Source organism: Gopherus flavomarginatus, chromosome 3, assembly GCF_025201925.1.
Source record: "Gopherus flavomarginatus isolate rGopFla2 chromosome 3, rGopFla2.mat.asm, whole genome shotgun sequence".
In the NCBI taxonomy this organism is placed as follows: Eukaryota; Metazoa; Chordata; order Testudines; family Testudinidae; genus Gopherus; species Gopherus flavomarginatus.
Genome location: NC_066619.1, coordinates 283685659 through 283710629, shown reverse-complemented (window position 1 = coordinate 283710629; position 24971 = coordinate 283685659).

Genomic DNA, 24971 nt, shown 5'->3' with positions numbered 1-24971 from the left:
TCTGTTAGTGTTGATTAGCACTTACCGGTATCTAAGAGCCCTCCGGACCAGGGTTTGAGACCTGCAGTCCCTGATAAGCACACAGCAGTGGCACAAGCTCCTCCTAGACAGTTTGCATACCAGACGAGTGGCAAAGTCATGCCTTCTGTGGTCAGAAGGGTGGCTGTTACCAGCCAGGAACAAGTGCCATTGGCAGAGCTGAGCATTTCCCCCAGCTTGCAGGATATCTGTTGCCAGCCTTTGGAACCCCTGACTTCCCAACATGCCATTTCCACACCAGCAGTGCCAGAAACAGTCAACCCCTCCCAGCCTTTCCAAAGAGCCAGTTATTCCTGTGTCGCCCATCCTGCTTCCATTCTTGCAGAAAGGGGAAAGGAAAAAAATCTTGTGTGAACTGACAATGACCCGTTAGAAATATGTTGCATTAAAACTTTCCCATAGAGTGCTGGAAATTTGTTCCTTATTAAAGGGGGGGGGCAGCATAACCAGTTCAAAGGAGAAGCTGGAGCAGAGAAGAATTTTGTGGCTACTAGTGTGGTGTATTTTTTTCCATTCACCCCCACACACCCCAGCTCCTTCATGGCTGCCCTGAATCGAAAGATTCCTGTCCAGCGCAAAGAGGAGGAAAATCTCTCATTTGTGGGAACGGCTGGCCCGTTAATGGGAATGAAGAGAGGAGTTTGGACTTTCCCATGCTTCTCACTCTAAACTCTATTTTTACAATTGCCGTTTAGCACACAGGGAAAAAAATTAAATCCGTGTTAAAAGGAAGAAATAAAGCTCCAGCGTCATCTCTCGTGTGTTTGGGGAGGGTGATTATTATTACTGTTTGTTATTTATTATTTGTCATGGATGTGTGTCTAGGAATGCCAGCCAGGGACCAAGGCCCCATTGTGCCACGCGCTGTACAAACACAACAAAAAAGACAGGCCCTGCCCGCAAAGAGTTTTCAGTCGAAGGAGTTGTTGTCGATGGTGTTTGTTATCTAGATAAGATGGCGCAGGGTGTATAGAGAGCAGGGAGTAGTGGGCGCAAACACCCTAACTCGTTTGAAGACGGATTATATCACAGGGTTTCTTGTGATAGCAGGGGAACAGACACGGTGAGCCAGATATCGCCTCTAGTCCCTGTGATGAGGGAAGTGCAAAGGTGCCCCTACGGGCAACCCTTATAAGAAAAACTATTGCAGCAATTGTCCTACATGCTGAACTCTCACTGTGGTGAGAGACTGCAAGTAACTGCAATTTGTTAGTGCTTGGAACTTGCCTTAGTGTGTGGCAAGTGCCTGGCATGTGGCTGGCACTACTGCCGATAAACAATAATAATGGTCCTAGGCTGTGTTTTGTACCATTGCTGTGGAAGGTTATTTACAGGGCCGGCCCTAGACCAAATGGCACCCCAGTTGAGAAGCATCTTGGGGCCCCCGTTCCCCGTTCGTTAAACTTTTGAATATCTTGTTTTTATTGCATTTCTAGCCCATTTCACGACTTTGATGCACAAGTGCACTTCCACAATTACACAATAAAACAAGGTTCACACTATCACAGCTGGGCTCTCTCTTCTCTTCACTTCGTTCTTATATCCCATGGACTGACTGGCGAAGCACAAAACCAATGTGCTTAAATATCACTTAGGAACTGAGGAACCAATATCACTTAAATATCACTTAGGAACTGAGGTCTAGATCCTGAAGTGACTACTACCTCTGAGTAAGGGCATGTTTCCCCAGGCCCTGAGGACGGACAGAGGGAGTTGAAAGCTCATCCCTGGTTTCCAGGTGGGAGGCGAGAGCGGGAAGGGAGTGCAGATTTCTTCCCTCTCTGCCCTGGCTGGACCCTTGGGGCAAGGGGGCTCAAGGTTCTGCCCACTCCCCGCCCATATATGTATGCGGGGGGAGCTGCTCTCCCTTGCTACGCCAATCTGCTGTAGGACCTAGATGAGTCACTTCCCCTCTGAATCCCCTCCTTCTCTGTGTCTGTCCAGTCTATTTAGATTGTAAGTTCTTGGGGCAGGGACTGTCTCTTACCGTGTGTTTGTACTGGAGCCAGTGCATGGGGCCCCGAGCTCAACTGGGGCCCTACCATAATACAAACAGTCTCACATGATATTCTTATCAATAAACTAGGCAAGTACAACTTAGATGGGGCTACTATAAGATGGGTGCATAACTGGCTGGATGACCATACTCAGAGAGTAGTTATAAATGGTTCTCAATCCTGCTGGAAAGGTATAACAAGTGGGGTTCCGCAGGGATCTGTTTTGGGACCGGCTCTGTTCAATATCTTCATCAACGACTTAGATGTTGGCATAGAAAGTACTCTTATTAAGTTTGCAGACGATACCAAACTGGGAGGGATTGCAACTGCTTTGGAGGATAGGGTCATAATTCAAAATGATCTATACAAATTGGAGAAATGGTCTGAGGTAAACCGGATGAAGTTTAATAAAGACAAATGCAAAATGCTCCACTTAGAAAGGAACAATCAATTTCACACATACAGAATGGGAAGAGACTGTCTAGGAAGGAGTACGGCAGAAAGAGATCTAGGAGTCATAGTGGACCACAAGCTAAATATGAGTCAACAGTGTGATGCTGTTCCAAAAAAGGCAAACATGATTCTGGGATGATTAACAGGTGTGTTGTGAGCAAGACATGAGAAGTCATTCTTCCACTCTACTCTGTGTTGGTTAGGCCTCAACTGGAGTATTGTGTCCAGTTCTGGGCACCACACTTCAAGAAAGATGTGGAGAAATTGGAGACGGTCCAAAGAAGAATAACAAGAATGATTAAAGGTCCAGAGAACATGACCTATGAAGGAAGGCTGAAAGAATTGGGTTTCTTTAGTCTGGAAAACAGAAGACTGAGAGGGGACATGATAGCAGTTTTCAGGTATCTAAAAGGGTGTCACGAGGAGGAGGGAGAAAACTTGTTTGCCTTAGCCTCTAAGGATAGAAAAAGAAGCAATGGCTTAAACTGCAGCAAGGGAGATTTAGGTTGGACATTAGGAAAAAGTTCCTAACTGTCAAAGTGGTTAAACACTGGAATAAATTGCCTAGGGAGGTTGTGGAATCTCCATCTCTGGAGATATTTAAGAGTAGGTTAGATAAATGTCTATCAGGGATGGTCTAGATAGTATTTGGACCTGCCATGAGGGCAGGGGACTGGACTCGATGACCTCTTCAGGTCCCTTCTAGTCCTAGAATCTATGAATCTACGAATAATAATAACAATAATTACATGGAAAGAGAGCTGCACATTGGTGAGGCAAAGTGTGTAAGACGCTGGCAGGACCACTGACCATGCTCTACCCTGTTCTGTGGCTACAGAGAAGAGCAGGGCTGTTGGCTGGGTATCTTTCACCAGTGCTAAATGCACAGCCACAGCTTTTTAAATAAATGGTTAAAAACTAAAGGTTCCAGAAGAAAATAAAGAATTCCTGTAGTCCCTGAAATGTTTGAGTAGTATGAACTGATGCCTGTCCCACACACCGCCCAATGAGCCCTCAGCAGGATGGTTTTCAGGTTAGATCATTGGTCCAAACCTAGAGGCATTTGAAGTTATCACAGTTGGGTGCTGGCAGATTTGTGCAAATCAGAGCCATTTGCCTCCACAGCAGGCTCATTACACAACCAGTTTTACTGGCTTCCTCCTTGTAGTGACCCAGCAAATGTCTCACACTGATCGGTCGTGCTGGGCAACGACTGTCATCGAGGCCCCAATCCACCAAATTATTTTGACATGACTTTACGCAGGTGAGCGATCTCATTGAAGTCCAGAGAACTAGTCTCCTTGTGCTTCAGTACCTATTTATGGGACTTACCATCACCATTGTCTCTTCCATAAGATACACTGGCAACAGCAAATTCTCCAGTGGACTTCATGGAATCTCAGGCTCTTCTCCCTTTTAAGAGGGTACAAGCTGCGCTTGTGGTTGATTTAGTAGGTAGGGGTTGCATCTGGGGGGATGAAGCGGACAGGCAGAAGAGGGGATCTCGATGTTGTGACTGCCTTTCTTGTGATGGTGGAAAAGTTCTGCCAAAGGGGAGAGTTTGCAGCATTCCCCAAAGATGGCCAGGCTCTGGTTCCCCCAGTCTCCTCTAGAGGTTGATTCCAGAGCTGTGTCCTCTTGAAAGAAATATTTTGCTCCCAAATCTCACATGCTCTATCCCAGGCTTGGCAATCTAAGGAGCACAGCCATCACAGTACATCATAGACTGAAACTCAGCCTTTAATGTAGTTGGGGCTAGATCCATTGATTGCTTTGACGCTTGCACACAAGGCCTTAACCTGGCATCGGAAGCTGACTGGGGGCCAGTGGAGGCATTTGAGCATGAGCCTAATATGCTCTCAGTGGCTTAGATCATAGAGGAAATACCTAGCCACAATTTGGCATTATCTTCCTTGGGGTCATCATTAGGCATATAATACATGGAGATATATATATCTCATAGAACTGGAAGGGACCCTGAAAGGTCATCAAGTCCAGCCCCCTGCCTTCTCTAGCAGGACCAAGTACTGCTTTTTGCCCCAGATCCCCAAATGGCCCCCTAAAGGATTGAACTCACAACCCTGGGTTTAGGAGGCCAATGCTCAAACCACTGAGCTATCCCTCCCCCTGCATAAAGAGCTGTGTAGGGCCCCCAGAAATTTGGGGTACCACTGGGACCATAGATGCCAACTTCTCATCTTGCCAGGAGCTGCTCGAACCTGGCCCTGCTTCAGGTCCTGCCCCCACTCCACCCCTTCCCCCAATGCGACTCTCCCTGCCCCAGCTCCACCCCCGTCTCCTCTCCAAAACGCTCCCCATCCCTGCTCCTCCCCCTCCCTCCCTCCCGGAGCTTGAACGCTGCAAATCAGCTGTTTGTGGCACTCCAGAAGCGCTGGGAGGGAGAGGAAGGAGTTGGTAAGCGCACAGCATCTACACCTATCACCAGGATAGCAGATAAGAGCAGGTTGGCTCCCGCACATCCAGCACATGCTGCAGTCTCCTTACTAGGCAGAAGGTGGGGCCATATTCACAGAGCCAAATATGCCAGCAAAGGGGCACCAATTGTGCTGGCAAAGGGGCACCCGTAGAGGAGCAGTATAGGGGTACCAGTATTCACAGAGCCAAATGCGCTGGCATAGAGGCATAGAGGCACCAGTTTAATAACACTGCGTAGGGCTACATAAATCCTAAGGACTGCCCTGATCTTCATGTTCAGCTTCAGATGCGATGAGTTCCAGTGATCCAGCCTGGAAGTGACAAATTCTGGAATCACTGTGGCCAGGTCCTTGTCCAGGAGGAAGGGGCAGAGCTCCCTAGCAAGCTGGATGTAAAAGAAGGCATTTGTTACATACCAACGTTACCTGGTCATCCAAGCTTAGTGCGGAGTCGGAGAGGACTTGGATGCTTCGCACTACTTTAATTAATGGGGGCTGTGCACCTTCCATGGACAAAAGGGGCAGAGTCCTGGGTAATTCATCAAGGCGTTTCCCCCTTCCAACCAGCATCGTTTCAGTGTTGCTGGGCTGAGTCCAAGCCAGCTGCTCTTCATCTAGGAGTTGATCTCTCGAAGGCATCCTGAGATCTTAGTAGTGGTGGTGGCTACCTCTGTGGAGAATGAGACATACTTGTAGCATGAGGAGCACATTGTGGAATTCAGTCCTTTTGGAACTGAAAAGGAAACATTTTTAACCACTTGCTTGGACAGCTGTTTGGAAAGTGTCCCAGGTGAATGGACGAGTTGCCTGTCTTTTTTTAAGCTAGAAGTGCAATTGGCCCGTGTGTTGTATGGCTGTGTTCTACAGGGATGGTTGGTCCGAGACAGACTATAGTTTTCAATAGTGTCATGGTGATTTTGGACCAATACAGCAGGATGCTTGCAAGAGGGTGGTAAGAAATGATTCCTCCAGGAAACTGTGCTTTCCGCTGGGCCCCGTCACTATGTCTCAGAATCTGTCTCTGCCAGTACCAGGCTAGTATGGCATGGAAGGATGGTCTTGTCGTTATGGGCTGGGCCTGGCTCTCAGGTAGGTGGAGTCCAGAGCCTCGTTCTACCACTGATTTCCTTGGGCAGAACCCACCCAGCTGGCAGGGTGCTGAGCTCTTCTGAAACTTTTGGTCCCTGAAGTGAGTGCTGAGCTCTTGCATAAATCTGGCCCTGACTGTGGGAGCGGAGGCCATTTTAAAATATAGCCCCAGATCTCTCTGTGCTGCAGCCCCCTGGGTGTAAAATGGGGGGTTGCCTGTTTAATCTATTTAGATTGGAAGGTCTTTGCAGCAGGGACAGGATCTCGCTACGTGTACCTTCAGCCCCTACCACTGTGACAGCCTAACCTCGGTGGGGGTCCACTAGGCACTGCTCCCCTACCCATAATAAACAGTGATACTCATCCAAACACTGCCATGGGATTTTGAATGAGCATAAGTGGTCCAGACCTTGCTGTTTTTATGTCTCACCCAAAAGGCAGTGGCTCCAGCAGCACAGCGCCCCCTCCTGCTGTACTGGTGATGCACTCACTCCAAGAGAAGAGTCAGCCACTATTTCATGCAGCACCCAGAGGTCTCCCATTTGAGCACTGATCCAGCCCCATCCAGCTTATTTTATGAGCTCTAACCAAACCACAGCTCATGGTTGCTTCTTCCCCCACTCACCGAGATGGGGATGGGGAGCGAAGGTGGAGGAAGCATGGACCAGGGGAGAGTCCTGGTTTGACATGGAGTTTTTAAAATGACAATAAAAACAAAGGGGCCAGATTCTCGATCGTCCATCGCTCCACTGAGTTTCATAGAGCTGTGCTGATTTACACCAGTGGAGGAGTTGGCCCCCACACGGTTTCCAATGATTTGGCCCCATTGAATTAAATATGTTGTCATCCTATGTCACTGCATGGTCTTCTTCTTGCTGCCCTCCGCTTCCCTGCCCACTGCCGTTTGTCAGCTTGGCCTCATCTAGGCTTGAGAAACGATGTGTTTGGACATGCGTTTGCAAGCATGTGTCCAAATCCCAACACAGTCGAGACACGTTATAGCTTTAATAAACTGTAGCTTGTGTCCTCCCCTGTCTCTGTCACCTCAAACATAGGCTGCTTGTCTTCCCTTCAAGGCCCTCCACAGTCATTTTGTACCCTATCTCCCGTCTCATATCAAGATGTCAACTCCTGCTTCCAACTGGCCTGTGATACCAGCCTCCATCGCCCCCTTGTTGAAGGAGCCTTGCTGCCCCTCCCAAGCAGGAGGGGCAGCAGGGGAGAAAGCACAAGACGGTGATGCTTGAGGAAAGCATCACCTTGTGCTTGTGCTTTCTCCCCTGCTGCCCCTCCTGTTTGGGAGGTGTTCCCCTGACCATCCATAAAACAACCCCATTATCCATCTTCAAATCCCTCCTCAAAACTCCATTGCCAGGATAACAACAACAAAAAATGACCGTGGTTAGGCTGCCGGTGTGCAGAGACCCTGTCTCTCACCAGTATCGTCACATTGTTTCCTCATACTCTGCTGTTTGTATCCAACTGTTGTCTGGTCTAAGGGCTTGTCTACACAGTGCATTAGTCCACACTAGAGGGGTGTAAGTTCTAGTCCGCAGCAGCGTGTTCACACACTAACTGGTGCATTAATGTAGTCCTGTTTCAAACAGGACAACATCAACCAGCACTAGGGAACTCTAAGTGGGTGTCAGAAGCACTCACACAGGACCGACACACTGGTGTGGACTGAAATTTACACCCCTACTGGTGTGGACTAACACATCATGTAAACCAGTGGCTCTCAACCTTTCTAGATGACTGTACCCCTTTCAGGAGTCTGATTTGTCTTGCGTACCTCCAACTTTCACCTCACTTAAAAACTACTTCCTTACAAAACCAGGCATAAAAAACCAAAGTGTCCCAGCACACTAGTACTGAACAATTGCTGACTTTCTCATTTTTACTATATAATTATAAAATAAATCAACTGGAATATAAATATTGTACTTACATTTTGGTGTATAGTCCATAGAGCAGTATAAACAAGTCATTGTCTGTATGAAATTTTAGTTTGTACTGACTTCGCTAGTGCTTTTTCTGTAGCCTGTGGTAAAATTAGGCCAACATCTAGATGAGTTGATGTACCCCCTGGAGGACCTTTGCATACTCCTAGGGGTACAGGTACCCTGGTTGAGAACAACAGCTGTAGACAAGCCCTCATACTTTGACTGTAAGCTTTTTGGGGGGAAGGACTGTCTTTTTGTTTTGTGCTTGTACAGTGCCTAACACAACGGGGGCCTAGTCCATGACAGGCACTTTTGTAATACAAGTAATAACAACTCCTTATGTTACCGGCCAAGGAAAAACCTAGTGGAGAGAACAACTCCACTTTATGGCTGGATGTGAGAGGGTTCCTGGAACTTCTGCAAAAGGAATCCTGGAACTTTTTCCTGTTAAACACGGGATTGTAGTGTGGAGAACCTCTGAAATTTCATTGTAAGCTCTTCAGGCAAGGGGCCATATCTACCTATGTATTTGTATTGTGCCTAGCACAACAGGCCATCTTGACAGAGTCCTTCCATGATAGATGTTAATAATATTCATGATTATAATACAGTCTGAGTGGTAGAAGGACCTCACTTCTGAGCTGTTCCCAGAGCCTGGATCCAATGGAATATTTGAAAGGGACGAACGTGTGTTGGCAGCATTGTTCCATCCATGTCTCAGGGGTAGCACTGAGACCATATTTCCACCCCACTGCAGACATAGATGGCTGCAGGGATTTTCTCATAAACAAAGTGCTGGCGGCTAGGTCACCCTCCTCATTTTGCTTCTGCGCCTTCTCTTCCTCTGGGAACGTTGGGGACTGTGTATGCTTCAGGGTACCTCAATAGCATTAGGATGTTGTCAAGCTGGAGACGAGTCAAAGCAGGACAGCGGGGATGATTAACTGGCTGGAAGGATTGACTTATGAGGGAAAAAACGAAGGAGCTAAATATGTGTAGCTTGGCTAGATGACAACAAAGGGGGCTAGGACAACTGTCTATGGTTACTTGAGGGGTGTAAATACCCAGGAGGGAGAGGAATTGTTTAGGTTAGTCCAATGGGGGAATATCCAGGAATCACAAGCCGAAATTAAGAAATGGAAAATGTAGGCTAAATATCAGGGGAAACATTCCAAACACTGAGATCTACCATAGCAGGAGGTGGAAAGCTCTTCCCCCGGGAAGCATGGAAACTTCGTTAGTCAGGACTTTTCAAACTGGATTGGAGAATAGTCTGCAGAGAACAATCCAACGCTGACAGAAGGAATAGACACTGGCAGGGGTTTCTCTGGGAGGACCCCATGGCTTTGGGGTTTATTCCCCATCTTAGTCCCAAGTAGCCCATCTCTGAAGACCTTCAGGGCATCTGAAAATGGGGGAATGGGAAGGAACAGCAGTTGTAAGGAGGTGGAGGTTGTTTTAGGGGATGAGAGAGATCTGTGGTGGGTTGTCATCAATTGTTGCATTTAGGATCTATTTTTAAGTTATGCCAAGGGTACCTAGAGAATATGGTGAGGTGCCTCTTTCAGCATCATTATAAATCTGAATTAAATAATTACACAGATCACCTTTCCTGGGTGAGTTCCCTGCCTTGGCTATGCAGGAGTTCAGACAATCATAAGGGTCCCGTCTGGTCTTGAAAGTTTATGCACTACATCTCTTCAACCTCCAAACTATTAGAAGAGACTGGAGGAAAAGTAAAACACACATTGACACAATGAAAACTAGAAGCAAAAATCTTTCAGGTTCCCTCTAGTCATCTCTGAGCCTGGTCAAATACATGGGTAACCTCAGGTGTTTCCTTATCATCCTTGAATAGGGTAGGAGTATCCAAGAAGACATATTTTGCTGTTTCGTACAGAGCTTATAATGTCCTGACAGTATATCATGCTCTTTCTTCTCCCCTTTGGCAGGTAAATACTCACAGCACATCCTCGGTGCTTCTGGCAGATTTGGGATAAAAGACTTCACCCATGAAACTTGAAAACATCCCCTGGTGATATACCTGCTCTCTCCAATTTACTCCTCAAAAACTGAGAAGGATGAAGGTTACTCAAGACATGGTAAAGGGTTTGTGGTCAATGATTGGCATATTCTGTCTTCCCTCCATCTCTCTGCACAGATCTCCCTCCCTCCCTCCCTCCAGGTGACTCCACCAAAACAAACTTCCAGCTGATGACCAATGCAAGACAAAGCACCTGTTTATAACTACATCTCATAGACTCATAGACGATAAGGCCAGAAGGGACCATCATGATCATCCAAACTGATCCCCTGCACATCGCAGACCACAGAACTTCTTGCACATATCTGCAATTCTGCATGGCTATGTAAGTGCTGTTAGTATTTTAGCTATACCTGAAAGACTATTATCAATGGTGATGCCAATCCACCCACTTATAGTATAGAAATTAGCAAGGAAAATTACCTACTAAGTCACGCAGTCCACTTCCATGCCCCACAGACCAGGCCAGGATTGTTCCCTACAGTACATCCTCCAGTTCTCTGTCCAGTTCAATGTGAAATTATTCAAGCAATGGCGCTTCCACTCTTCCCAGAGGTGAATTTCTCTCCTTCCTTAATTTGCAGATTTTAAGGCCAGAAGGTAAACCATGATGATCACCTCATCTGACTTCCTGCATAACACACACCTGAGAATTTCACTCAGTGCTTCCTGCATCGAGCCCATAACTTCTGAACTAGAATGATTTAAAGACTTCAGGTGATGAAGAACCCACTATCTCCCCATGTAAATTGTTTAATTAATTACCCACACTGTTAAAAAAATTGCACTTTATTTCTACCCTAGAATTATCTGGCTTCAGCTTCCAGCCAATGTCTTCCCTTATGTCTTTGTCTGCTAAATTAAAGAGCTCACTACTATCAAAAATCTCCCCATGTAGGTACCTTGTAGTGGTCCGTCCATCTCAGGCTCAGCAGGAGGCCACTCTGATCACCGTCTGACTCCTTGAGTGGGGCAGAGCAATAAGCACTCTTTAGCCTAAGCTAAGGCAGACAGCAAACACAGTCTAGGGGCTTACAACCTTCTGTCTGGGGCAAGCCACAAACAAGGCAGAGACCTTCTGGCCAAGGGTGAGCAGTCTGCCACCCCAGGTTTGGGGTTGGCAGCAGTGGGATAGGGGGACCCGGGCTGAACCTGCTCGCTTAGGTTCCAGCACAGAGCCCTTACAGTGGCAGGCAATCCCGCCACTGAGTCAGTGGTGATCCTGCTGAAACACACCGACTCGTATAGTGACAGTACAACCTGACTTGTGTCTGGTTCCCTTGGGCTACTTCCTACCCCAGTCCATTGGTGTGGCTCTGTAGCCTGCGGGTCCTCTGTCTCCTTCGGGTAAGTGGTGGATGGCAGTCCCTGCAGCTGTCCTCCACTCTTGGCCTCCTCCGGGGGCAAGGCATCGCACAGCTCAGGCTCTGGTCTGGAGTTCTGCAGTGATCTAGAGGCACCTCCTTCGCTGGCTCTGGGCCAGCTGAGCTGAAGGGCCTGCCTCTTATACTTCTTGTCCGTCCCCTTGGTTTCCAGCATGGGGGGCAGAGCTGGCTTGGCTCTGCCACTCCACCTCACTACATACCTACAGACTGTGATCAAGTCTTCTCTTAACCTTCTTTTGGATAAGCTAAATAGATTGAATCTGTTAAGTCTCTCATGAAAGGCAGGTTCTCCAGATCTCAAATCTGAATCTTGTAGCACTTCCAGGAAGCCTTTCCAATCCAACAGATACTTGGGAACGGACTCTCCACTGCCTCGCACCATGTGTCCCAGTCAAGTCAGTTTAAAACATCAGCAGACTATTCATGATGGGGGTTACTGTTTGTGGCAGCACCTGTGACGTGTGAGGTTTGCACTGGCTTGGCTCACCTTTCGTTAACCCAGTGCAACTCGTAATATAGACAAGGCCTAACGATAGACAAAGCCCCAGGAAAGGGGAACAGCAAGCAGGGATTTTTTATACCAGTCAATTCAATCCATGAGGGGGGAGCACAGTTAAGAGGGACTTCTCAATATGGGCAGCAGGGGGCCCCGGGGTTGGGCTCACAGAGGTGGACCATGCACAGCGTAGAGCCGTGAGGAGGCAAATGTGCAAGGAGCTGACAACGAGACCGGCTTCTTGCTCGACTCAGTCACACCACTGGCAGCGCTTTGCGCCCAACTTTGCAGCAGTGTAAATGATGACACCTGCTGCAGGGCTGGGAAGAAGCAGGCCCTTTATCTGCTTCTTCAAAAGCAATGCAGATTTGTCAGGCCAGGTTCCCCCTTTCGCCAGTCTGAACTGATGTGGCTTTATCCAGTCAAAACACACCCAGTCTTACCCCCGCACCACCACCACTTTCCTCACAGAGAGCAGCGCATCTCCTCCCCATCCCTGGCACAGCTCTGCCTCAGGACTCATAGCGCCAGATCCTGAGCTGGGATCCCCTTTTCTGCAATAGGGCTGGAATGCAGCTGGTTCTCTCCATCAGGGGATTTTCTTAGCGTCCAGGAGTCCAAAGCTGGCACAGAGCCAGGGTGGCCAATTCCTGCATTGCTCCCACAGGAATCATGTCTAGTGTGACAGGCAGGGGCAGAATCAGGCCAAGTGACCCTTTACAATGTCCTGATTCTTTCTTTTTGCCACTTACTTCAGAACTGCCCTGGTCCCAGACCTCTGTCAATCTGTCCCCAGAGGGGCTCACGTCTGCTTTTCTTCAGCTTTTCTAAGCAAGAGATCATACTGGACTAACAGATCACACTTATTGATACAGCACTTTCCCTGTCTCATGTGCTGCATTCTTCCTCTCTGAGAAAGTGTGTCTACCTCTTGCTTAACCCTGACGACCCACAACCAATACCAAAGCAAACAGCAGCAACACCTGTTTCTTCTGGATCCTCTGTGACAGCCCTTAGGGTACAGCTACACAGCAACTAAACACCCACGGCTGGCCTCGGGCAGCTGACTCAGGCTCATGGGGCTGTCAAATTGCTGTTAGACATTCGGGCTTGGGCTGGAGTCCAAACTCTGGGACCCTGTGATGGGGGAGGGTCCCACAGTCCAGGCTCCAGCCCCAGCCTGAACCCAAACATCCACACAGCAATTTTTAGCCCCACAACCTGAACTGCATGAGTCTGAGTTAGTTGACCCAGGCTAGTTGCAGCCATGCTGCGAGTCTTTTATTCCAGTGTAAATGTACCCTGTGAGGTTTTATGGCCTAGTGATCTGACATTCACCTCCTTTTCTTTATGTACTCTGGGGTGGAGGGGAATGGGTTCACATTTAGCTTGATCTCTCCCTTCTGTTCTCCATCTTCCCCAAAAAACATTTCAGAAATGTATCAGAATCAGAACTTTTTGATTTCATTGAAAGTAAACATTTCAATTAAACCAGAACAACACTTTTTCAAAAAAAATTATTTGTGGGAAAAATTGAAATTTTATTTTGATTAGGAATGAAAACAAATTTTGAAATTGCAAAATTTCCCACCAGATGGGAATTCTGATCTCCTCTGCCTTTAAATCATGTATGTGTGAGAAGATTGATCCGGGCAGCTCACTCCAGGATTGCTTTGTATGACCCATCCAGCAGCCTGACCACCTGCCTATAGAGATGAGAAGGTTGCAACCTGAAGGCAGTAGGACTTGGGAATGTGGTTTTCTCTGGTGGTCACAAATTCCACAGCTAGTCCCTTCAAGTTTGAATACTGGAATCTCTGAGAGGCATTATTTTAGATAGCACAGTCCTATCTCATTTAGGGCTCTGACAGACCAAGACCCTTAAATTCTGCTCTGGATTGAACTGTTAGCCAACAAAGAACCCAGAGTGCTCTTCTACTCTTCTCCCACCGCATGTGCTTCCTTGCAATATGATTCTCATCTTCTCGAGACATATTTGTCCACCAACTTATTCTTCTCCCCTGGACAAACAGCACTGCCCAACTGCCATGTCCCCTTCTCCCTGGCACTTTACACACACTTCTCCTGCAAGTGGCTGGCAGCCTCAATCCCACTGATGAATCCAGATCCTGTTTCCCCTTCTCCCTTTAATTACCAGCGGGCCTGTCATAAACAGATAGCTAAGGGTTAATTTCTTTTACACCTGGAAAGAGGTAACCTGAAGCACCTGACCAGAGGACCAATCAGGAAACCAGATTTTTTCAGGTCTGGGTGGAGGGAAGTTTGTGTCTGAGTTCTTTGTCTTGTGCCTGTCTCTCTCTCGGCTATGGGAAGGATTTCTCTATTTCCTGCTTTTCTAATCTTTTGTTTCCAAGTTGTGAGTACAGAGATCATAAAAACAATGGTGGTGGCAGCTTTACCAGGTCCAAGCTGGTAACTAAGCTTGGAGGTTTTCATGCTAACCCCCATATTTTGGACGCTAAGGTCCAAATCTGGGACTAGGTTATGACAGGGCCCTAACACCGGCAGCTTGCCTGGTTCCTCCTTCTCATTTGCAACTGGTTGTACAGGTCTCCAGACTCTTCTTTGGAATGAAAGGCTTGGAAACCTGCAGAAGCAGCTGGAAACTGTTATGTTCACAGCATACACCCAGGGAGTTAAAAACAAACCATAAATGCTCTTCCTGAAACACTGAAAGGTAACACAACTTTACTTCTAAAAATCCAGAAATCTAACACACAACAACCCAATGCAGTGAGAGAGATAGCATCCAACGAAGTGGGTATTCACCCACGAACGCTCATGCTCCAATACGTCTGTTAGTCTATAAGGTGCCATAGGACTTTTTGCTGCATAGCAGACTAGTCGCTTAGGTAGACAGGCACAATCCGAACCCAGGGAGATTTCAGTTAGATATTAGGTAAAATCTTCCTAGCTACAAGGGGATTTAAGCTCTGGAACAGGCTTCCAGGGGAAGTTGTGGAATCCCATAACTGGAGGTTTTTAAGGACAGGCTGGACAAACACTTGGCAGGGATGGTCTAGGTTTACTTGGCCCTGCCTCTGTTCAGGGGTCTGGACTTGATGACCGCTCGATGTCCCTTCCAGCCCCAAAGCTCTATGATTCGTGGATAGTTTAGACACAACAAATCCTGCACCTTGGCAGGGGGTTAGACTAGATGACCCTTGAAGTCCCTTCTAACCCTGTGGTTCTATGATTCTAACTCACCCCACCTTGCCCCAGAGTAGTTCTTATGCAGAGGACACAGATCACACACTTCCCTCAGAGACCCTTTGCCTGCAAGGAGGATCAGGAACCCCTTAAAATTTAAAGTTATAGCTGTAATTTTGACACCGTTTTCCACACACCACAGAAACAAGGAGGAGCAGCCAGCCCCACATGACCCAGCAGCCCTTAGTAGAACACAGACAAGTGTTCCGTGGGCGGCCTGTGGACCACAGTTTGGGAACCCCCCGGCCTCACAGGCAGTCTGCTGTATTTGGAACCCTCTTTATTCCATGGGTGGCCATCTGGGTCAGACAGAGGCAGAATCCCTGTTGCAGCCAAGCAGCCTCAAGGTGACAAAAGCACGCCTGGCTGAAGTCAGAAGCACTGCTGAGAGGGACGGGGCCAGCCTCCTAGCCAGACAAAGCTGAGAAAAGACTTTTCTGACTGGGTGCTGCTGCTGCACATCCGTGAGCAGGACCCGAAGGTTTCAAACCACCTTGGCAGTTGGAGGGCAGCTGGGCTTAACAGTTTCTGCAAATCCCTCTTGTTCTGTCATCTGCCCTAGGGTAACCAGACAGCAAATGTGAAAAATCGGGATGGGGGTGGGGGTTAATAGGAGCCTATATAAAAAAAAGACCCAAAAATCGAGACTGTCCCTATAAAATTGGGACATCTGGTCACCCTCGCCACCACTGAGAACAGCCGAGCTCCATCCTCTTTGGAACCCCCCTTCAGGTAGTTGAAGGCTGCTATCAAATCCACTCTCACTCTTTTCTTTTGCAGGCTAAATAACCCCAATTCCCTCAGCCTCTCCTCATAAGTTATGTGCCCCAGCCCCCTAATCATTTTTGTTGCCCTCTGCTGGACTCTCTCCAATTCGTCCACATCCCTTCTGTAGCGGGGGCAGGGCTGTCCCTACCTATATGCAAAGTACGCAGATGCGTAGGGCACCAGGCAATTTGGGACACCACATTTCCGGGTGCCCTGTGCAGCTGCGTGCTGCTCCGCCCCAGCCCCTTCCTCACTCCCCTGAGGACTGCAGCAGCGCCGGGCCTGCACTCACCGGCAGCAGGAAGGGCAGCAACCTGGCCCCAGCCGCACCGCCGGTGAGTGCTGGGGGGCGATTCATTCCCCAAGCCAGCCCCACCCCACCTGGAGCCAGCTCCCCCCCTATGGAGGCCTGTCCCCCCCCTGGGGGCAGGCTGCATAGGGCCCCAGAATAGCTAGGGACGGCCCTGAGTGTGGGGCCCAAAACTGGACACAATACTCCAGGTGTGGCCTCACCAGTGTGAATATCTTGTGTCTTATCTGAGATGAAGGCAAATCTCTCTGTGACATCCCTATTCCCTTCAGACCCTGGTGAGCACAGAGGACAGCGCAGCCCATGCTAGACCAGCATACTGGGGCCTGTGCAAAGCAATGAACATTGGAAAACAGAATCCCAGCTCTCCATATACAATGATGGGACTAAATTAGCTGTTATCACTTAAGAAAGAGACCTTGGAATCTTTGTGATAGTTCTCTGAAAACATCCACTCTATGTGCAGCGGCAGTCAAACAAGCAACAGAATGTTGGGCATCATTAAGACAGGGAGAGATAATAGGACAGAAAATGTTATATTGCCTCTATAAAAATCCATGATATGCCCACACCTTGAATACTGCATGCAGATGTGGTCGCCCCATCTCAAAAAAGATATATTGGAATTGGAAAAGGTTCAGAAAAGGGCAACAGAAATTATTAGGGATATGGAATGGCTTCCGTATGAGAAGAGATTAATATGATTGGGACTTCTCAGCTTGGAAAAGAGATGACTAAGGGGGGATATGATAGAGGTCTATAAAATCATGATTGGTATGGAGAAAGTAGATAAGGAAGTGTTATTGACTCCTTCTCATAACACAAGAACTAGGGGTCACCAAAGGAAATTAATAGGCAGCAGGTTTAAAACAAACAAAGGGAAGTATTATTTCACATAACACAGTCAACCTGTGGCACTCCTTGCCAGAGGCTGCTGTGAAGGCCAAGACTATAACAGAGTTAAAAAAAGAACTAGATAAGTTCATGGAGGACAGGTCCATCAATGGCTATTAGCCAGGATGGGCAGGGATGGTGTCCCTAGCCTCTGCTTGCCAGAAGCTGGGAATGGGGGACTGGGGATGGATCACTTGATGATTCCCAGTTCTGTTCATTCCCTCTGGAGCACCAGGCACTGGCCACTGTCGGAAGACAGGAAACTGGGCTAGATGGACCTTTGGTCTGACCCAGTGTGGCCGCGCTTATGTTCTTATGTGGCAGTGGAGAGGGCACTACCAGCTCACTCTCAGAGCTGGCCATTCGACAGCAAGGTAGGCACAGCCACGGGGGAGGAGTTTTCACAGCTGCTGATGTCCTTCCACCTGCAGGGCAAGAGGGCCATTCCCATCACTATGACCCATTCCAGCCTCGGCTGCTCTGCCCAGCCTGTCAACACGGGGCTCCATGTTCATTTCAAAGGGGAAACGCCATACAGCTGTCAGATGCGGAGGGCTTCTGGTCTCTATTGGCTAGGCTGATTTCTAAGCAGCAGTCGAGAAGGGGAAGGCTTGACAGCCCATCACCAGTCCCCACCCCTTAACCCCATTGTATGCTATCGGGGTTGACATAAGTGGGAATGCAAACAACCATAGGACACAAACACTTCCCACCTACGTCTACACCACCCAACCCACCGCTGGCACCATTTACACACAGCACACACAGTGGGGCCGAGGCCAGGGCCAGTTTCTTGGCCATTTGAGTTGAATTGGGAGCTTTTGCTCCTCCCTTTCATTTCTTTTCCCCGTCGGCTGTGCTGACAAGTTTTTCATCCTGAATTCATTCTGTGGGTGCAAGAAGATGAAGCTGTTAGATGTGGTATCAATAGGTAGGTGGTAGAAAGCCCTTTACTGCCAAGGAACACCACCACTACGACCGTGGAACATGTCTTCGCGAGCAATTACAGTTTAAAAAAAAAACACTCATTAAAGATGAGAAACATAAAAAAAATCATTGGCCTTTTCCTTCCCCCACCACCCTCTCTAGGCCGGGATTAGAAACAGATTGAAGTAGCCTGAGAAAACAGACTCATGTGTCCTAATTCTCCCATTAAACAGTAGGTGGTATGTCTTGCCATGTGTTTGATATCATCAGGGTTTGTTTCCCCACCCCCACCCCCTCTTTTGCTGTGTGACTCCCTCCACCCCATATGAACAGAATTCCCCAGTGAACTTTATGCCTGTACTGTACATACTTTCTTCCTCCCTCAGGTTTGAAATGGTAGAAAGCTACCATTAGCAATCTTAGGGTAGCTTTTAGAGGCCCCCAGCTGGAATCAGGGCCGCCCTTGTGCAACGTGCTGTGTACATACACAGTAAGAGACGGCAGCATTAGCCATCCTTGTTCTGCTAGAAAGAGTTGTTGGCTAGTACAGACTATCTGCAAGCATCTTTTATAGCAAGGGGGTGTCCCACACCTAGCATACTTTAACCGTATAATTTATTTATAATTATAGGCGGTTAAAAGTTTTTGAAGTGAGAGAGAGACAGTGTGTGTAAAAATTGCCTTTTCTCAAAATCGTAAATGTTCATGAAAAATCTTTGGGGGTTTTTCCATTTTTTTCCAGTGTTCCAAACAAACTGGAAAATGAAAATTTTAGGGGATTTCAGTGGAAAAAGAAACAAATGGGTCCTAAAGGGTGGAGGTATGAGGGTGGCAATAGGAAAATTAAAACAAACAAACAAATGAAAAAATGTTAATCCAAACATTGTTTAAAATGAACATTTTTATAGATGTTTTTTGCAAAACTGTTTGAACACAAATAGTTCCTTTCCAAAACCTGCCGAATGAAAATCACCTTAAAGTTTTCTAATTTATTTGGTTTTGGTTTTTTACAAAAATTGTTTTCCATTTTTGACCAACTCTGTTCACAATATTTTCCATTCATCCCAAAGAACTTTACAACCTACATACAGCCAGCCCTGCCTTCACCCATCCCTCCCTTGTGTTAATCATAGAATCATAGAAGATGAGGCTTGGAAGAGACCTCAGCAGGTCATCTAGTCCAATCCCCTGCTCAAAGCAGGACCAACATCAGCTAAATCATCCCAGCCAGGGCTTTGTCAAGCCGGGCCTCAAAAACCTCTACAAATGGAGAGTCCACCACCTCCCTAGGTAACCCATTCCAGTGCTTCACCACCCTCCTAGTGAAACAGTGTTCTTAATATGCAGCCTAAACCTCCCCCACTGCAACTTGAGACCACTGCTTCTTGTTCTGCAATCTGCCACCACTGAGAACAGCCAAGCTCCATTCTCTTTGGACCCCCCATCCCCTCTTCAAGTAGCTGGAGGCTGCTATCAAATCCCCTCACTCTTCTCTTCTGCAGACTAAATAAGCCCAGTTCCCTCAGCCTCACCTCATAAGTCATGTATCCCAACCCCCTAATCATTTTCATTGCCCTCCACTGGACTCTCTCCAATTTGTCCACATCCCTTCTGTAGAGAGGGGACCAAAACTGGACACAATATTCCAGATGTGGCCTCACCGGTGCCAAATAGAGGAGAATAATCACTTCCCTCAATCTGCTGACAATGCTCCTACTAATACAACCTAATATGCCGTTGGCCTTCTTGGCAACAAGGGCACACTGCTGACTCATATCCAGCTTCTCATCCACTGTAATCCCCAGGTCCTTTTCTGCAGAACTGCTACTTAGCCAGTTGGTCCGCAGTCTGTAGCACTGCATGGGATTCTTCCATCCTAAGTACAGGACTCTGCACATGTCCTTGTTGAACCTCATCAGATTTCTTTTATCTAGGTCACTCTGGACCCTATTCCTACCCTCCAGTGTATCTACCTGTCCCCCTCAGCTTAGTGTCATCTGCTAACTTGCTGAGGGTGCAATTCATCCCACCATCCAGATCATTAATAAAGATGTTGAGCAAAACCGGCCCGAGGACGGACCCCTAGGCACTCCACTTGATACATCCTGCCAACTAGACACCAAGCTGTTGATCACTAGTCCACAGAGGGTGAGATTTTAACTCCCCCCTCGCCCCCGCACCCAGGGCAGGCTTGCAGAAGAGCAAGGGGACGTAAGATGTATCACAGGTAGCACTGCAAGGAGGACAGCAGGATCCAAGAGCCTCCACAGGTGGGCAGGTAGTGGGCAGGACATTGGGTCTGGTTCCCACAATGCACCGGCCTGCACCACTGAGCTGCCTCAGAGGGAAAAGCAGTGTGTGCCAGATATAGGTCTGATGCCAAATACTTCCCTACTGGAGCAAGGCAGAAACCAAGCACCAGATTGCAAGTCAGCATCACCGCCTAGTTTCTGGTCTACCCCTTGCACAGTTCAGTGACATGCTTCCCTTTGCTCAGGGCTTGTGGGAAAGCCATAATTGAACCCTTAGGCTGTAGGCTCCTTGGGGCAGCGACCTGCGTTCTCATGTTAATTTATTCATGCAGTGAAATGCAGTCACCTCTGGGGTGGAGGGCAGCAGCCAAGCAGGCTTCATGCATTATATCGCGTACATGAGTTCACAGGAGGGGAAGTTTTGACCAAGGATACTAGGGTTAACACCCTTCTTTTCTGAAAAACTTCAAGGGAGCCACAAACAGCGGATAAAACCTCAAGCTTACATTTTTTTAAATGGCTAGTGATTGTCTGTGCCCAAGTTGAGATGCTTTAGAAAGGGGGCCTGATTCTCAGTAATTGCCGAGCACCCAGCCTCTGAAAATCAGGCCTCTTTAAGGAGTCTGAAGCCAGGCTCCAAAAATCACTAACTTTTTATTAAATTTAGGCCACACGTCAGTCTTTAATGTCTCATCTGAAAGATCCCCACAGAGGATGAAGGTCCAGGGGAGTGCCGGTGTGACAATTAGACCACTAGGCAATCAAGCCCCTTCCCTGGCATCCGAACAGCTCCCCATGCTCCGTCACGCTGCATTTTAGCTGTGTGCTGGCCGTGACAGCATAGAGCATGTCCACAGCTATGTAATGTTTTGCAAAGCCAACCTGGCATGAGGGGAAGCGGAATCCCCATGGAGCTCATTTAAGCATGACAGAGTCCATCTCTTTAAATCCGATTTGGGAAAGTGGAGTCAAATGAACGGCTCCTCTTCCTGTTCTGGCCAAGCCTGTGGTTTTCCGAGGCACGGGGAGGAGGGGACACATACCTTCGGAATTGTCTTTATGGATGGGAATTCATCGGGATTTATTTTCTCAAGGCTCATGGCTTGTCACAAGGCCTTTTAAAGTCATAAGGCTGAGGAGGGTAGGGAGAGAGAGAGTTTTTTTGGTGTTATTTTTGTTAACATAAGAAATGTTGAGTTAGTCATTCCTATTTCGTAAGCAAATGATTATAAAGCCACTTGGATGTTCTCATTCGCTGAGGTCTGGAACAAGTGGGGGGGAGTCAAAGAGTGAAAGACTCTCTTGGTACCGAGGACAGCCTTGACCCATGTCTGTGTGTCCTTGTAGAGCCTGCAGCTCTCTGGAGAACCTGGGTGGTTTTTATAGCATGCCTGCTTCCTGTCCTTTATTCTAAGCATAGATCTGATCAGCCACCGCCATCTCTTGGCCCACTTCACCACTGCTCTGCCAGCGTGAAGAGGATGAGATGTCCCCGCTCATTCTTCCCTTGGGGCAGTGTTTTACACTCGCTCTGCACAGCTGTAAATGGCTGCACAAGGGGCAAAGCAAGGGAGAATCAGGCCCATAAGCCTGCCGTCCAGCTGCTCCTGAACATTCAGCTGTCTACATGCCAATTATGGGAGAGAATTTGCCTCCTCTCCAGCGGTATAACAGCACAGAGAGCTGTCTAATAGCTATGTCTCTGGAAAGCATGGCAACATGTTATGCTATATTGAGGACTGTGTTGAAATAGCTATCAGTTTAAGAGTAGAGTTCCTGGTTCTGATTGCAGGCTCCAGAGTGTGATCTGGGCCCAGCAGCGTTCAGGCTGGAAAGAGCCAGCTTAAAGCAAGATGGGATGCATTGTGCCACTGTTTTAGGGAGCAGCCTGTTTTCTCGCTCTCTGGTTTTGGGTTCCTGTGTGAACATGTTCTGAATTCTAAGAAATAAAGCAGTATTACACTGCAGCATTCCAGCAAGTGTATTTATGTTTTTATCTAATTTTCTGTGTGTACGCTGAGAACAAATGTCTTTCAGGGTCAAATCTTGCAGCCCTTACTCAAGCGAAACTCTCATTGACGTCAATGGGAATTCTAACCAAAAAAGGATCTCCTACTACAAGGTCACGAATAACTTAATGTGATTTCACACCATTCCTTCCACTATAGTGTGGCATGGAGCAAAATATAGTACCTCTTGATAGGATGTTACCAATAACATTTGTGGGTAGTATTGTGCTTCCTGAAAGAATAGCATTGTATAATCATAAATATCAAAATAACCACCAGTGGTGTTGGAAGGCATATTAACCCTTGAGCGCCAGGTCATAAATCAACATTAACTATTAGGGGTCAGGAGAAAACCTTTCCTGGGGGCAGACTATCCCATAACTGCCTATTACAGGATTTTCTTCTTTGAAGTAGCAGGGCCTGGCCACTGTGTGACAGGCTACTAGGCTATATGGGCCAGTATGGCAATTCCCATGCTTCCAATGTTACCACCAATGTCACAGCTCCACATAGTATCACAGCACCTAGTGTGATGTGAATCGTAATGTATACCATGAGCCCAATCTTGCACCCACTGAAGATCCATTCCCACAGGGCTTGAAGCAAAGCCCATTGAAGTAAATGGAATAATTCCCATGGACTTAAAAGGGGTTTGGAATAGGACCATAATGTCTCCGAGTAATACGGTTATTCCTCCTTGTAAGTTGCCATCTCTATTACAGAGCAACAGCCTCCTAACAGAGGGCCCAATTCTGCAACCCTTACTGACGTTGCATAGGACATGCTTCTGCAAGCAATCTCGCTTACTTCAATGGGGCTATTCACCGGAGTGAGCACTCCACCATGTGAGAGAGGGGTGCATAATAGGGCTCCGAATGTTACTCTATGGTTATTTACTTCTGCTTGACATTTTATTTTGGGGGGTTAATTTTTACAGTGTTAGCACAACCCCCAAAAATCAACAGTTCTGAGCCAGTCCCATATCTCCCCTGCTGTCATCGTGAGACTGGCTTAAAAGATCGGGAGGGGGGGTTAAAAAACATTGGGAGTGGAGGGTACTTGGTTTTCTGGGTTTTGAACCTTTAGGGTTCACATTTGCAAGCTTTTCTCCACAACCGTGAGGGCGAGAAAAAGTGAAAGCCGAGAGTCTCACAAAACCCCATGACTCCAGCAGGTGGGGCTTGAAGGAAAACACTAGTATCGTGAGACTTGCGATACACTCAGGAGAGTTGGTGACACCGGTTTTTATCTTCTTTGATCCCTGACTACTTCACAACAGGGACCCCAGCATTTCTGGGAGCCACCGCAGCTCATGGTGAGGTTATTTTAATTTAGGAAACAAACACTTAAGCTGCTCCCACCATAACATACAAACATTGAGACTCTAGAGCTTTGTCCTGAATAAGGAGCAACAGAGTTGCTGTGTCATTCCAGGAACAGCCCTGGGGGTGACTCAGAGAGATACAATTTCCTCAATTGTTCCCCTCTAATTCCTGACGGGGTAATAATTTACTGAAGCACTTCATAGGTTGCAACATTCTTCCCACCTTGTCCCAGCTCTGCTGCGCTGACCAAAGCTGCGCCCAACCCTCACCGATCTCCTCTCACCAAGGCATGCTCCTCCCCTACCCCCCCCCCCACACACATACCCCTCCACCACAGACAGAGAGGAGATCTGGGTGGGCTGCATGACAGCAAAGGAAAGGCAACTGCCAATGCCTTTGCACTTCATTAGCCTACCCAACAACATAAGGGACCGTCACAGTCTGGCCTGGAAGAGAGTAGGAGAGGCTACCAAGCTGTGAAGCCCGCAGCTTCCAACTGAGGTTTGACATTGCATCCCAAGAGCGAATGACTCCTACAAGTCAGCTCCTGGTTGGATGCTGCCCAGTGAGTTAACTCACAGTATCCTGACCCCTAACAGGCCACTCAGCACGCTGAGCTACATCTACTATTCACAGCACCGGAGAAGTACAGTTGCCAAAGAGTCTGCAAGGGGTTCAGGGAAGTCCTGCTTCAGTATGTGGTCTGCATGTGGATTAAGGCTCCGAGGTCTGGGCAGGACCCCCCTCTGTCCTGCCAACACGTCATGCTGTCCCAGGTCACTGATGAAATGGACTGCCTGGTTCCAAGCCAGCCTTTGGTACCAAGTTCTCTATCATCGTGTCTTTAACGGCGGTGAGACTCACCACTGCGGCGCTTCCCGCTGTCGTCCTGGGAATTATCTCTTTCACACCCTTGGAGCACCCTCTGTAGGCCCCTGTCTTGCCCTGCCAGGCCCCCATGTCCCTCCCGGACCCCGGTGCCCCTTTCCACTGGGGTTCTGCCCCTTGCAGTACCCCTACAGTCTTGGTGGGTCTCCCTTCCCCAGGGAACCCCTATCCCCCTCCTCACCTCGCCTCAATCTTGGCTACTGCCAGTCCCCATCTGGACCCCGCTCACTGGGGCAGACTGCAGTACGATTGCCACTCATCATTGGCAAGGAGGGTTTGGGCCTGCTGCCTCTGCCTACCTGTGGGCTGCCCTCTGCAACCCCAGTACCTTTCGGCCTTGCACTAGGCCTGCAGCCTGGGGGTTTCCAGGCCAGAGCTTCCCAGCTCCTCTTGCCTTCCCCCAGCCCTGCTCCACCTTAGGTACCCAGGCACACTCCCCAGCAGCCAGGCCCTTCTCCCTCTAAAAGCAGGGAGAGAGTCTCACAG